The following is a 15,775-nucleotide window of genomic DNA, read 5'->3' as shown; positions in this document are numbered from 1 at the left end:
AAAGCCATTTGGACTGCTACTGGAAGTGTTTCTATTAGTTACTGACATAAGTGAATTATAATAAATCTATTGGGTCTGGCAGTAATAAAGTAAGTAAATAAAGTATAATTAGAGACTTTTAATGGTTTGTTTTTAGGATAAGTAAGAAATTAATACTGTAACCATGATGTGTTGTCAAATAGATTAAATTATAGTGGGTAAAATGTCCCATAGCAAACAGGATTATTGTAAAGTAAACAAATGCTTACATTTAGCCTCATATTCTAGACGTACAATGAATGACAGTGACAAGATGCATGCTCTCTTAGCAAGCGTTGTGACTGGACAGACTGTTTAGTGACATTGTATTACAAAGTAATATCCAATATGTGTCAGTATGTAGCTATCCATTGTTTGTTTTGTGAATTGAAGCCTTTCAAGGGTCAATACAGTATTGAATCCATTTTATCAGACTTTTCTGTAACAATTTAAAGGGGTTGTCTAAGTGAAAAAATATTTTCCAAAAGCGCTTTTCTAGTAATTATTATATACCCTCCACAACCCCTAATGACGGACATATCTGTATATACAACAAACCAAATATATACACAAAATAAGAGTAAACTGCTAGTTCTACAGTAATCAACTAATAGAAATAGAATAGCACATTGAAACCTGCTAGTGGTATTCAGCATTGCAAAAGAATGTTCACCATACATAAACTCAGGGTCAGACTGGGGGACCTAGGGGCCTTCAGTGAAATTTATTTTGGGGGCCCTAGTGCTACATAGTAATATTAAAAGAACATTTTAGGCCACACTGAAACTATGTGTTTGCATTGCTTTTTGAAATACATTGCAAACACATAATTTGTAATAATGGATAAAACTGCAGATATGTTTTGAAATTGCCGTTTTCCCATTGAGCTTGCAATGCTTTTTAAATTGTCCCCAACTTCACACTGACAAAAAGACGTCTTTAGGCATTTTTTTCTGCTCCCATGATAGCCTGAGACCCTAGAGGCAAATCAGAAGCGGTTTATTAATGCTTCTGCCTTCTCTGCTCATCACAGCATAGCACTGAAGTAGCACTGTGCAGTAAGTAGCAGATCCGACACCACCGCTGACTCTTTAGACCAGACGGTCATGCGAACCGTTGGTCTGTAGGGGTTAATTAGAGATGCTGGGTCTCATCAGACTCATCCCAGCTCTGATCAAACATCTGTCCCCACAAGTCGTTTCCACCTGTAACTTGAGGTCTTACAGATGTCCCAATTCCAGGTGAAAACTAGACAGAGTGAAAATAAAATGTGGAAATGCCCCTATAAAGTTAAAGGAAACCTACCACTGCTCGCATTATGAAATCATGCGAGCAGACCACCCGGCAGGCTATTTAATACTGATGCCGGCACATACTTTAGTTAGGCTCGGCAAACTTTAGATTTGCTAAAAAGACTATTAACTTACATATGTAAATAGCCATCCGGTGCTACCCCTACGTCAACTTCGTAAGGGCGATGGCTTCCGATGTTTAAATATGCACGCCTCCTTCATTGGAACCGTCCTCCTTCAGGTGCTGAGAGCCGTGGCGTCACCAAGCTCTCGGCACCTATCACCGTCCGGCTGTGCGAGAGTTAGTATCTGCGCATGCGCGATAGGTGCCGAGAGCTTGGTGACGTCACGGCTCTCAGCACCTGAAGGAGGACGGTTCCAATGAAGGAGGCGTGCATATTTAAACATCGGAAGCCATCGCCCTTACGAAGTTGACGTAGGGGTAGCACCGGATGGCTATTTACATATGTAAGTTAATAGTCTTTTTAGCAAATCTAAAGTTTGCCGAGCCTAACTAAAGTATGTGCCGGCATCAGTATTAAATAGCCTGCCGGGTGGTCTGCTCGCATGATTTCATAATGCGAGCAGTGGTAGGTTTCCTTTAACTTTATAGGGGCATTTCCACATTTTATTTTCACTCTGTCTAGTTTTCACCTGGAATTGGGACATCTGTAAGTGGTAGGTTTCCTTTAATGACATATAAAGTTAAAGCAACATACACACATTACATATTAATAAATATTTAAAAATGCACATTAATATTCCCCAATAAAACAAAAAAATCCCTCATTACACTATAAAATCATCTATAGACTAAACATATTATTTATTGAAACGACCGTCACACACTGACATTGATTCCTAATGGTTCTCTTTAATTAATTTACTGAAAAAATATATACTTTAGAGTGCAAAAAAATTCCCCAAAAAAAGGTGACAAACATTTTTTAGGGTATTGCACAAAAAAAGGAAGTTATGGCCCTTAAGACAATAAGTATAATAATGTGGCAAAAATGGCAAATGCAAACACAGAGGGGGGAAGTGTCCTCGAGCAGAACTGTTCTAGTTACCCATGACAACCAATCAGAGCTTAGCTTTCAATTTCCCACTGCTGTTTACAAAATTAAAGCTGAGGTCTGATTGGGTGCCACAGTCAACTAGAACAGTTCTGCTCTCTGCTCTCTGTTCAGACACCTCTGAAAAATCTCTCTCATAGTGTAAGAGCTTACAGTAAATTTCTCCAAACATGGTTTCTATTGGATTCCCCCAATTTGGCCAAAAAAGGTCTGGCGCGGTTCGTTCTGTTAGTATTTTTTATTTCTTAATATGTTAAGACAATTTCGAACATAAGGAAGTACATCCCCCATCATCTTTCTACCCCTTAGAAAACAAAGGACACCACATAAATACATTCCACAATATGATAGCAAATGAACTTAACAATATAAAAAATAGTACTTACAAAAGGAAAAAGGCAGGCAAAAAACTCACAAAAAATAAACCAGAAAACCTCAACAAATTTGAACAGATAGCATTAAAGAATCTGGAAAAAAATTAAAAGCTAATCATTAGAGCAGCAGATAAAGGGGAGGGGAGTATGCTAATACAAAACTGGGAAGACTATGAGGAAGAGGCTCACAATATCCTATCAGATTCCAATTACTTTAGTACAATAACTCAAGATCCATTTACGGCTATCAAAAAAGAGTTTCATGATCTGATTAAAACAGGCTATCTGAAAGGTCATCTAAATAAGAAGGAAAATAAATTTATCTCCATAATTCAACCAAATAAACCGTATTTTTACCTTTCCCCCTAAAATACATAAACATTCCACAAAACCCCGAGGCCGCCCAATTGTTTCCAATGTTAACAGTGTGACCAGTAATTTATACCATTACATGGATTTGTTTCTACAGCCATATGTAATAAAACTACCCAGTCACATCAAAGACTCAGGATTTCTCATAAAAAAACTCCAAGATATAAAATGGGAACACAACTATATGTATGTTAAGATGGAGTTAACCGCACTATAAAGTAACATTGACCATAGTATAGGATTGGCCTGTATAGAACAAGTACTAGAAAGTGACACCAACATTAAAGAAGACCAAAGACTCTATCTGAAAGAATGTTTACAATTTATACTGCAAAATAAATATTTTGTGTACAGGCAGTCCCAGGGTTACGTAAAAGATAGGGTCCGGGGGTTTGTTCTTAAGTTGAATTTGTATGTAAGTCGAAACTGTATATTTTATAATTGTAGATCCAGACAAAAAAAAATTAGGCCCCAGTGACAATTTGAGTTAAAACATTTTTTGCTGCAATGGAACCAATGGTTATCAATAAAGCTTCATTACAGACAACTTACAGCTGATCATTGCAGTCTGGTACTATAGTAAAGCATTCAGAAAGCTTCACCAGAGGTCAGAGGGGTCTGTCTATAACTATGGATTGTCTGTAAGTCGGGTGTCCTTAAGTAGGGGACCGCCTGTACAACGGTACCACATACCATCAAATAAGTGGTACCGCGATGGAGAATAAGGTTTCACCTGCATATGCAAACCTGGTTATGGAGACCTTTGAAAACATTTTTATTATCCCCGAAGAACACCATAAAGGGAATCTAGTGGCATACTATAGGTTTATAGATGACCTGTTGCCGATATGGAAAGGAGATCAAATCTCCCTTAACAGCTATTTTGATACAATCAATAACAGTAAATGGGGTATAAAACTTACTCTGAATATACAGAAGGACACAATCAAAACACCTACTCGAGGACCACAATAAGTAACCAAAAAGTCTCCAAATGTGATAAAAAGAGATGCTTATGCTGCAAAACCATCAAACATTAATCCGATACAATCCACTCAAAATCAACGGGAGAAATATTGAAGATTAAAACAAATATGAATTGCCAATCACGCTTTGTCGTATATCTTATCAAGTGTCATGGTGGAATACAATACCTGGGCAGAACAACTCAGTCCTTACACTGCAGACTAAACCAACACCGTTTTAACATAAGCCATGGAATTAAAAAACACAGTTTGTCGTGACACATGGAAATAAAACACAAAAAAAGGAAGATTCAATATTATACCAATAGATCACATAACTGAGGATGTACCCAGTAGATTTGAAGTCCTGAAAAGGAGGGAAATCTACTGGAATTACAAACTAAAAACTCTAAAGCCCGACGGACTAAATGAGGTTACGGAAACGATTTTTGTGTAAAACACACCCTCTCGAATACAGTGAAAATGTATCTCCCGCAATCTGAAATTATGTTTCCTATTTCTTGGTATAGGTCCAGTCAAAATTGTATATATGTATATATATATATATAAATGCACTGTGTATCATTACATATATTTTACATGTGTACAGAAACCTATGGAGCATATGAACAAGTAAGAATATAGAAAACCCAACCACAACTCATATTTACCAAACTGCGGTGGAGACGCTATACAACTAGGTTGGTCCTCCTAGGCCTCCGTACGGGCACTTTTGGTCCTTACAAGCTTCCATACTTGTAGTGATGCCATTTTAGTAGTTCTTTAAGAATTCAGACCTGGCAGATAGCTAATAAAGGCCATTCAGTGTATCAATTTAATCTATATATTTTAAGTAAACCACCATATTATAAAGACTCTTTTACTTATAGTTTAGTCTTTTAGGTTTATAATAAGTATAACTTATAGTGGTTTTTAGATTTTCTGAAAAAGTTTATTATCGATCATTCGGCAATCCATTGATAATACTGTTCGGTCATCCAGTTACCGGATCACCTACCCTCCAAATACCATTCCTTTATATATAAGCCTTCACTACACACTCTGTAATGTGACTGACAAAGGTATGGATTCGAAAAATGTTTTGCTTTTAATCCCTGTATATGTTTTTACTTTATTTACTTTATACCGTTAGCCCAGCGGACTAGGAATTCCTCCCGAAACCCCAAAAGGCTGTGGATCGCTCCTATATAACAATACCTGCTATATGTGTGGTGCCATTTGCGCAACTCAACAAGGTGAGTGTACACCTATTTGAAGATTATACAACTAGTTATCCTGGGTTAACCTACACATCGAGCGCCTTTTGTCTCTTGTTTCTACTCCTTTTTCTATAGTGTGAGAGCTGCTGTTGTGAAATGCACATCAAGTGCATCCACAATACCTCCTCCTTGAACACAGATGTTTCTGTTGCGTCTGACAAACAGCAACAAGTGCTTTCTTAACATGGCAAAACACATGTTGCTACTTATCAAAGGCAAGCATCTAGGTCTAAAGTTATCTGTGCTCAGGGAAGAGATTCTTTAGATGCCTTTAATGTATGTTTCAAAATACACATCAATCACATCTTGAGAACATGACCTTCAGGGCGAGCATTAAGCAGGATATTATTTAAAAAACAATTGATGCCTCCCCCAGCTCCCCAACATATTTTGGCCCTCTCATCTCCTCAAAATATTGTGTCCTCTCATCTCCCCCTCATATTGTGGCCTCTCATCTTGCCCTCATATTGTAGCCTCTCATCTTTATATTGTGGCTTTTAATCTCCTCTTCATATTGTCGCCCCTCATATTGTTTCTCCTTCATCTCCCAATCATATTGTGCCCCCCCCCTCATCTCTCCCTCATATTGTGGTCCCTCATTTCCCTTCTTGTTGCACCCGCCCCCCATTTTATTGGTTCTCTCTCATTTCCCCCCTATTTTGTGGCTCATCTCATCTTCCTCTATTTAATGTTGCACCCTCTTATATCCCCCTCTTATCATAGGTCCTCCTCATCTTCCCCTCTGAGTGTGGCTTACTCTACTCTTTGTAGCGTAGTTAAAAAGGAAAACGCCACATACTCACCTTTCAGAATTCTCCAGCAGCACCACTCCTCTTCTTCTCTGCTGCTATGTACAAAAGCCTGGCAGGTGATGATGTCATCATATTGCACCTACCGACCTGCTGCACATAGCAGCAGAGTGGCCCAATGATGATGTAGAGCGCTCATATCTCTTTGCATCATCTTTGCTTTCAACTCCATTTGTGTAAGAAGGGCAAGGAGTTCCATTTGCAAACAGTAAAAGGGGCAGAGTCAATGCATATTGGGGCTGAGGTGGTGTAGTTATAGGGTGGTGTCAGCAGGTGTCAGGGCCCAACAGTGCTTTCCCCGGCACAACGGTGGGCCAGTCTGACCCTGCATAAGTATTGCAAAGTCATCCATTGTATGTTGCTGGCCATTGTATTGTATGTTGAGGCCATGTTAATGCAATGCATCATTTTATTTTTAAAGCCACTCATTCTTGTTATGGCCATACAAGAGAACATTTAAGGGAACACATATTTGTACTAAAGCCCATTGTTAGTGTAATATACATATTCTTCCTTTTTTAAAACCATGCTCACTTGTTTAAGCAGTTTTCACAGATGTTCTTGTTATACATGGCGCTAACAGACATAATACTACCCTGTACCACTCAAACACAAAAACCTGTACTTACTTTACTTTACTGGACAAAGTGTATTAATGCAATCCCCCCAATGTGTTTCAATGGATGTGTGACACAAAGCCAGTCATTGGTAGCTGCACTGACTCTGTTTAGTAGGATGAGTGGTCATATGTGTATCCTGTGGGGTTGGGAAACAACTAGGAAATGTGGCAAGCATGGATATGAGTCAATTGGACATGTCACACTATAGAGCAACTCTACCCTGTACATGGTGGAAGAAAATTGGCTTTCATGTACTACACATAAGCCATTAATGTTAATGAAAAATCCTCTGAATAAGTGCTAAATTCTCCAAATAATAACAGGGAATTTGTCTTTTTCCCCAAAGGATAAATCACGAGACACCTTGATCTATCTATTACAAAACAAATTCAAGTTTGTTTGCCAAGATACTATACTGCTCTCTATTGATATAAAGTGACAGCAAAGAAATTCATTTTTCACTTGATTACAACCAATTTTTGCTTTACAGTTAATCACGGCCTTGCAAATATAAGCCTAGACTTAAAATATGTCCACTTTGACAGCAGCAGGCAGGGTTTTGCTTACTGAACAGGAATTTTATGATGTTTTTTTCTGCAAAGTGTAGAAAATGTTCTACTCTCTGCTTCCACTGAATAATTATAACACATGCACTGGTGAGTGCAAGTCAAAGCTTTCCGTTTGGCTTTTCACTTGACTGTAATTATTAATCTTGTTAAGTATCACAGCCTGCAAAGACAGGTGTCAAAGTAAATCCTTACAAAAAGAATTTATATTCATAGTTGTTAGAGTCATCTTCACCATTTTAAGGGCACTGCTTGACAGCAATCACACGATGAGCTATAGAAGAGCGCAATAATTTAAATGCACCTTTTAATAAATACAGCTCATTTCAAAGAGCATTGAAAAAGCTGTAAAACATTCCGAAACACAAAGTGGCACTAACCAATTAGACCCAATTTCCTAAAAGTATAAAGAAATCTGTTTAAATGTCTTGTATTTCCAAATACAAAACAAACATAATCCAACCTGTTTTTGAAGAAACAAACCCCTGGTGATGTTTTTGCCCTCTGATGTGCCATTTGTTCTTCTATACCAAATCAGGTGATTGCTTTCAAACAATGCCCTTGAAATTGTGAAAAAGCAAGTTCTTTTAGAGAGGTTCAACTTTGACATCTGTCTATGCAGACAATGATATTGTACTTAAAAAGATTAATGATTACAGTCAAGAGAAAAGCTGTTACTTCCATAGTTCAAATGCTAATTCCACAGTGTAGACCAATGGGAAAAATAAATTCCTGACCATAAATGTGGAAATCAGAATAATCAAGGGTTATCCTTCCACCAATATAAGCTCTGTTGTGGCCAATATTTATGTCTTGATTAATTAAAAAGTTATTTTTATGCCATACTTTATATCATTTAGAGACTGCCATAATTTCTGGGGTAGGGCGTTCCATAATTGTATGGTAAAATAATCTTATTGTAACTATAAAGAACCCTTTGCAGGTAGCTGTGCCAGAGGCCAAAACTATGCCAGTTTTGCACAAAAATCATGTAACTGTTGCAGGTAATCATTTTCATTGTGTAGGTAATGCATAGACATGTACAGTTCAGGAATGCTCCACTATGGCCCACTTTGCCGCTGGCTTCATGCCCCTCCACACACATCCCCTTGGCGTACAGCTGGCATAAAGGGTGATAATAATTGCAATGCCTGACAGTTCACAAGGCATTGCAATCACTTTTGCTAAAACTGTGCATATATGTATATTTATATATGTCTGCTTCATGTTTGGTAAATAGACCTGATGTTAGATTGGTGGAAGCTCCATTGCTGGGAATCCCACACTTTTTTCATTTTCTCTTAAGTAGTCAGCTCCAATGTGAGCAAAGGCTTGGCAATGCTTACTTGAGTGTCATTTAAAGAAACTCAATGGAATATCCTGAATGTTGACATTTTCCACATACTATAGTTGTTAGTGATGGCACCATACAGTCTTTGCTTAGTTGTCGTTATGAGCAGTTTATTCTAGAATGTTGGCCAGGAGGAACAAAGGATTCCAAACCAATATTCTAAACACCATTGGGGCAAACAATTGGATCCACAGTGACTAACTACTGCATTTAAACAATAGTTGTGAATGGATGTAAGCAGGCATGCTTATTTATACATGTAATTTTTCTCAAAACTCCATCCCTGTGTATTCCTGTCTATACATTATTGATCTCAATGTTGTGCTTCTATATAGTCAGGTCTGAATCTGAGAACTTAATTGCATTCCCAAGCTTCCTATCACATGCTTTTCAGTTCCACCTACTCTATTGAACAAATTGTAAGTTGCATTCACTGAGTGCATGAATATCAAGAACCTGAACAGCATAATCCATCCATACCACTGACTTCAAAGCGCTTTATAAAATATTAAGTGAATAAAGATGGAAAACATAATGCACTTAATAGATCATTTAAAGGATCTCTGCTGTCATCCACAGTAGGACACTTTTAGATTCAAGGTAATGTTCAATATCATACCAGTCCAAGGCTTTGTAAAGCAGTTTCTTTCAGAAGTTAATTATTGATGAAAATGCTGAAGATAAAATAAGACAGAGGTCTCTATATCAAGCACAGAGAACTCTAAAGATGATGGTATTAAATAGCTTTATTCTTCCCATAAGTCTTATTACAATACATTCCATTCTCATTCCAATTCTTTTATCCATTATAAAATCTACAATAAATGGAGCGTAAAACTGAACATAGGCAATGACTGGCTACAGCGTATACAATACCTTTCAAATACAACTAAATTATGAACAAATGGCATAAAATGAGTATACATAATCTATAAAGCAACAATCAGATATACATACATACATACATGAAGTTTTTTTTATCACAAAAAGTTGCTTGAGTTCATAAACCCGTTAACAACTATGTGAAGAAGTAGCATCTTTGATCATATTACTTATTGGCTGTGAGTTAAATTTGGCCAATGGTTTAATGCTGGAGTTCAACACAACTGATAACCTTTTGGAATATTATATAATATTAATATCTCCATAGACAAGTTATAACTATATAAAATACAATCCACGTAGCATTTTTTGTTCCAGAAACAATAGGCATAATAAATTATCCTACTGTAGGTCTGCAGGAATGTATCCAATAAAAAACTATGTTACCGGTTGTGACAAAAGTTTTTTTTTATTAGTATAATTGCATTTCTCCCCCATCCTGAGGGAAACTCTTTCCTGGGACTGATATCTCTGATTGTAACCTTAACTGTACATCATACAGTGCAGGTATTTATCGCACCATGACGTACAGTTCGGTCATTGTCATCGCCTGTGTCCAGAAGCTGAGCCCAGGCAATCACCACGGGATGTGACAGCCGGGCTCCCCCAGTAACAGCTGGGAAATCAGTAGGCTGTTCAACCCCATAGATGACATGGTCATATTGACTGGGGCGTCTATAAAGCATTACCGGGTACTCACCCTGATGATCAGCACCCCCTGCACCAGGAATGCCTTCAGCAGATGACTATTAGGTCATACTTTAAGCACAATTTTTTAAAGGAAAAATTAAAAAAAAATACTAAAAAAGGGATTTAAGTCCCCTTATGCCCCATCCTATGTAAAAATCACCACATAAAACTGATATAGATATAGGATATCAATGTAACAACCCACAAACTAAAATAAAATTGTTACTGAACCCATATGATGAACGCTGTAAAAAAACATTAAAAAATTACAATATTTTCATATCCAACCTTATAAAATCAGGATAAAAAGCAAGTTAAGAGTAACACTAAACCCAACATTACATCAATGCAAAATAATGCTTGTTCTGTAGCCCTGAAACAGCTCTATAAACAAAATAATACAAATAAAATCAGGTGCAAATAGATGTAACACTCAATAACATGATCTAAGGGATGTGTGCGTGCGAGAAGCCATGCATGTGTAATATGGCCATGTAAAGTTGCAAAAGAATTTGCAATATTTCATAACATATTAATTGATAATAATATGTGTGATCTACTTCATTGCTTACCTGTCAAGCTCTAGCTGCAATCTGCAGACCCACCACTTGTGAATGTTGACCAGAACAATGGGATCTGTTTGAATAAAAATAAACAACATGATTCTTTGTTTTAGGATTACAAAATTATACAAAAAAGAATATTATACATAAATACAGTGGCTAGATAAAGAGTAGATAGACATAATATATATATATATATATATATATATATATATATATATATATATATATTATAGAAAAATATTGTATTATCTAATCGATTGAATGGGACTGTTTTTTGAAATGTTGACAAGTATGTCTGTGTAAGAGCAAACACTCAATAACACCTCTTTCATAATGGTTTTGGAGTATGACTAGCATACACAACCTTTAACTATTCCATTATTATTTTTCTTTTTTATATGAGGAATCTATCATCAGAAGTAGATGTGATGGTAGATTCCTCCTGCCTGCCCCTGCCCTAGTCTATAATTATTAATCCTGGAACCTAATTTGCTACAAACTTTATTTTAGTAATATGTATATTAACTGCAGAGGCTACTGGTGCATGGACTGGCCTGGTTGGGCATAGGGAGCAAAGACTACTCCATGCCCTGTAGCCTTTACATATCAATAAAATAAAGTTTTTAACAAGTTAGGGTCTGGGATTATTAAACTACAGATTGAGGCAGAGGCAGGCGGGAGGAATCTATCATCTATTCTAATTTTGATAATAGATTCCTTGTGGTAGGTTTCCTTTAATCCCTTCTTGTTCCCAATGTAATCCCACCATAGAAGAGGAATTTTCAGCACATAGTGAGAGGAGAGGTACTCCTTGCAAACTGTAACAGCCAATAAATCTGCAGGTGTGCTGCTAACACCCTCTCTGAGACCTCTAGGTGCATTAACATTATTTTAAAAGTTGATTTTAGAAGTAGCAAGGCCATGGATAACAAATGTAAGAAGATTACTATGGTAACTGGGCCTGTGTCTATAGTAGGTGTCCCTGGTTTATCCATGCTTGATCATGCTTGATTTTACAATCACAGAGATACCAAATTTATTAGGTTTAAAATAGATTTTAAACAATTATTTTTATTTATACAACCTGTTGATCATTTTATTCAGATTTTTGTTTCAAGGATGGCAAAAAGTTGTGTTACTGGGTTCTTTGCCAGGAATAACCATTTTTATATTTTGATGTATTGGGACTTTTTGTATGCAGCAATACCTAACATGCTTCAAATTAAATTAGAAACATATTAGTGAAACTGGTCCAAATCCACAAATCCACAAACAAGAATCCACTTTGTTAAATCTTTTTATTCACCATATTTTGCAGGATATGACGGTCTTAAAATTTAAGCCTAAAAGCTGATTTTTTGTGATGATTTATGATGATTTATTCATGTGAACAAATGCCTAGTAGGTATCTATAAACTCTAAACATACTATTTTATATTTATGAGGTGTAATCTTATTATTTTCTGTTTGGGGCACATTTTTTGCATCCATTTCGGATCAAAATTACTTGCTAATGTCACTGTCTATAAGCTCCTAATGCAATTTTGAAATTGAGACATTTATATTTTAAATTTTGGTCAACATCATCTGTTAAAGGCACAGTCGCAGGTCACGGGTGGTCCCGCAACCCATATCGCGGGTTGCAGGCTCCCCCGGGCTCCTCTGCCCCCGCCAGTGTGCCCCCAGTGCAGCTCACCTGTCCTGGCTCCTGGCTCGCTCCCCTCCGCTGTGCGCATGCGTCCCCAGCTGCTAGGGCGCGTGCACGGCAACTTCTCTACATATAAAGGGCCATTTCACAAAATTCTATATAAGCCTACCTTTTCCTGCAAGCCCTGCCAGATTAGTGCCCTAGAGAAAGCTTTGTCTATGCCTTGTGCTGTTTCTGTGAATTTCTGTTGTGACCCCGGTTCCGTTGCCGCCTGCCCTGACCTGTTGCTACGTCTCCGACTCTGATCCTGTGCTGCCTGTCCTGACCTCGAGATATTTTCTTGCTAAAACGTGTGTCTTATAGTCCAAAAAATACGGTATACATATACATATATATATATAAAGAAAAAATTGTAAAGCAGCACAACCTTCAGGGAAAAAGGTTCAGGTGGGTGCTATCCAAGTACTCTTACCCCAAGAGTGTAGATATAAAAGCAGAAAAACGGCAGCACTCCAAAGAATCGTGGAAAAAATGTGAGGTTTATTCCATCTCTAGCAACGTTTCAGCTGACAAAGGCTGATCCACAGCTGAAACATTGCTAGAGATGGAATAAACCTCACATTTTTTCCACGATTCTTTGGAGTGCTGCCGTTTTTCTGCTTATATATATATATATATATATATATATATATATATATATATATATGTATATATATATATATATATATATATATATATGTATAGAGGACATTTATCAGGTTGGCTCCTTGGGACAGTTCTATGATTCTATGACTTCCTCTGGAGTTCCGCTGCCTGTCATTATTAATATGCTCTGCTTGCTGAATTCCCCAAATTCATAAAAAATTGCTACACATACGCCAACATAGGAGTGGAACGACTATATGACTTTTTATGTGCAAGTCAAAAATCTTTCTTAACATGCTTTTTTACGCTACTGTACTGCTACACCTGCACATGTATGATCACCAGTATTTTAATGGATTATATAATGTACCGTACCAAGAATTTTATCCAAGACGCTTGAGTGCCAGGCCATTAAAAGTAAGAAATAACTTTTAATTCCAATTACAAGTCTAAAACCAGGGTACAATAACTACCCAGTGCATGGCCTCCACCACTTAAACAAAAATATATTTTTTATTAGACTGTTTACTATCCATCTACTTTCCAATTTCCCCTTCAATTAAGACAGTATGGTAATCTCAAGTAGCAGGGTGCTCAATCCCTAGGCAGGTAGGAATATATTTTGTATGTCTTCTGCAGCTTGTAGTCCTTTAAAAACAGAATTCCATGGTGACCCTGCCTAGACCTCTGTAGATGTAGACCTCTGACCTTCTGTAGATGTAACATATGTGAACACACTTGCGGTTGATGTAAGCGGCCGATCATGGGTCTTCTTTTTATTATATTAATATTTTCTCACACATGAGAGTGACTGAGCGCTCTGAGGACTAGGCTGGTCTCATTGATATAACAATATAACACTGATCAGTCAATGTATAAAGATCAGATATTTTTGTTAAAACGTTGTTTCTCTATATATTAATGTCAGACATTATTGCATGTAACACGATGATACTATTTCACACCAGGCAGCTAGATATCAGCATGCAATATGATACAGGAATCTTTACAGCACAAGGGGAACCAAGGACACAAAAGCCTGGAAGATATATCATGGTCTGAAAATAGACTCATCCAGAGGATATCAATTTTTAGTATCAATTTCACATTGGATTGTCAAATTAGAGAAACATGTTTCAAATACCTTAATTTAGAAAAGTGACATAACCTTGCTACTGCTTATCACCCTGAAAATCCATAAAGCAGTTTAACTGACGAAACACTATGCGATTATGAGCTCTCTTTTCATGGGTTTATTACAGATTATTGCATTTACGAAGAGTTTCCTCTTGTGCTCAGATTAACTTCAGCAAACAGTATGGTTTATGAATTCTTTTAGAGCTCAAAACTCCAATGAGGTAGTATGGTTGAAAGTCAGTTCATATTCAAAGAAACATTTATTTTTACTTTATATTTGGAAAATAAATGATGATCTTTAGGATGCAATATATGCTAAATAAAAATTTGCAATAAATTCTTGTATTCTGTAGACTGATGTTTCTTTGCAATTTGATTTAGGGCTCTATTCTTTACTGAAATCATTGTATGATAATATTACTACCTTCTCATAAACAAAGAATGACTGGGGAGTAACACACAGACACTAGTATTGGGTAAAGATAAACATAAAATTATAGCAGTAGACAGAGGGGAAGTGCATAGGGAGCAGGGGTGAAGGGAAGATGTACTACTGCACAGTGTAACAGCCCTTAGAAGCTGCACATCTGAGGTAGCATCCCCAAGATGCATAATTTTAAAAGTTGATTTTAATAGGAAAGATTCACAATGCCTGGATATATGAGTAAGTGCCCCTGGTTTATCATACTTGATTTAGTAGGTAGATTTACTTTAAATCCTATTGTATTCTGCTTCATTGCCAAGTGCCTGATCCACAATGATTATAAATTCGTGATCTCACCCTTAAGTTGGAGAAAGTTGAAAACATTGAATCATTGGTTCTGCTGGGTCCTAAAAGTCAGATACTAGATAATCCCTTTAAAACATTGAAATATGAGACCATACTTAAATGTTACCTGTCAAAAAAGTCTGTCATGTTTTATATCCTAAACAAAATAAATAATTCTAAAAAGTAGAGACACAAAGAGGCACATTTACTTTTCCGGTCCCTCGGAGTTCCCGATAGCGCATTTTCCGACAACAATGCACTGTGCCGTGATTCACCAAGATCCTGAATATGTCCCTTCCCTGCTCAGGTCTTCCGGAGTTCACCTTCTTCTTCCTGGTGAATGTAAGTGCATCGGTTGCGACACAATTTTTATCTTAAATCCCGCACTAAGTCTGAATCAGTTGGATCGCCCACCCCCTGATTTCTGTCGCATGAAAGCCGGCTGCACCAAAATCCAATCGCGTGTGACACAACCCCCTGCTAAATCCCTGCCCAGTGGTGCAAGCCCTGAAAACCATGAACAGTCAGACGGAAATGCGATCCGCAGACCCTTAGTAAATAAGCCCAAAAATGTCACACAGTGGGCCCAATGCATCAAACTTTTGGTTAGCTTTTTTCTTCAATTTTTTAGACTTTTCATGAAGCATGTGAGTTTTTTTTAGCATATCTACAGTTGTCCTTTACCATGCATAAGCTAAGAACTCATTCCGGCTTT

The 15,775-nt window shown here is 37.2% G+C and overlaps 1 protein-coding gene across 7 annotated transcripts in view; it reads right to left on the bottom strand.

Annotated features, from left to right (window-relative positions):
- Window positions 1-15,775, bottom strand: part of LINGO2 (leucine rich repeat and Ig domain containing 2) — an 840,065-nt gene that overhangs the window by 552,255 nt on the left and 272,035 nt on the right. For all 7 annotated transcript variants that reach the window (XR_011855854.1, XM_072153017.1, XM_072153028.1 and 4 more), the window contains one exon: window positions 10,868-10,931. The gene's annotated coding sequence lies outside the window, so the exon portion shown is untranslated. The remainder of the gene's footprint in view (window positions 1-10,867; window positions 10,932-15,775) is intronic.

The sequence above is a fragment of the Engystomops pustulosus genome, chromosome 1 (genome assembly GCF_040894005.1).
Source record: "Engystomops pustulosus chromosome 1, aEngPut4.maternal, whole genome shotgun sequence".
Classification (NCBI taxonomy): Eukaryota; Metazoa; Chordata; class Amphibia; order Anura; family Leptodactylidae; genus Engystomops; species Engystomops pustulosus.
Note: the sequence above shows the minus strand (reverse complement) of the source record. Positions and strands in the feature narration are given on the sequence as shown.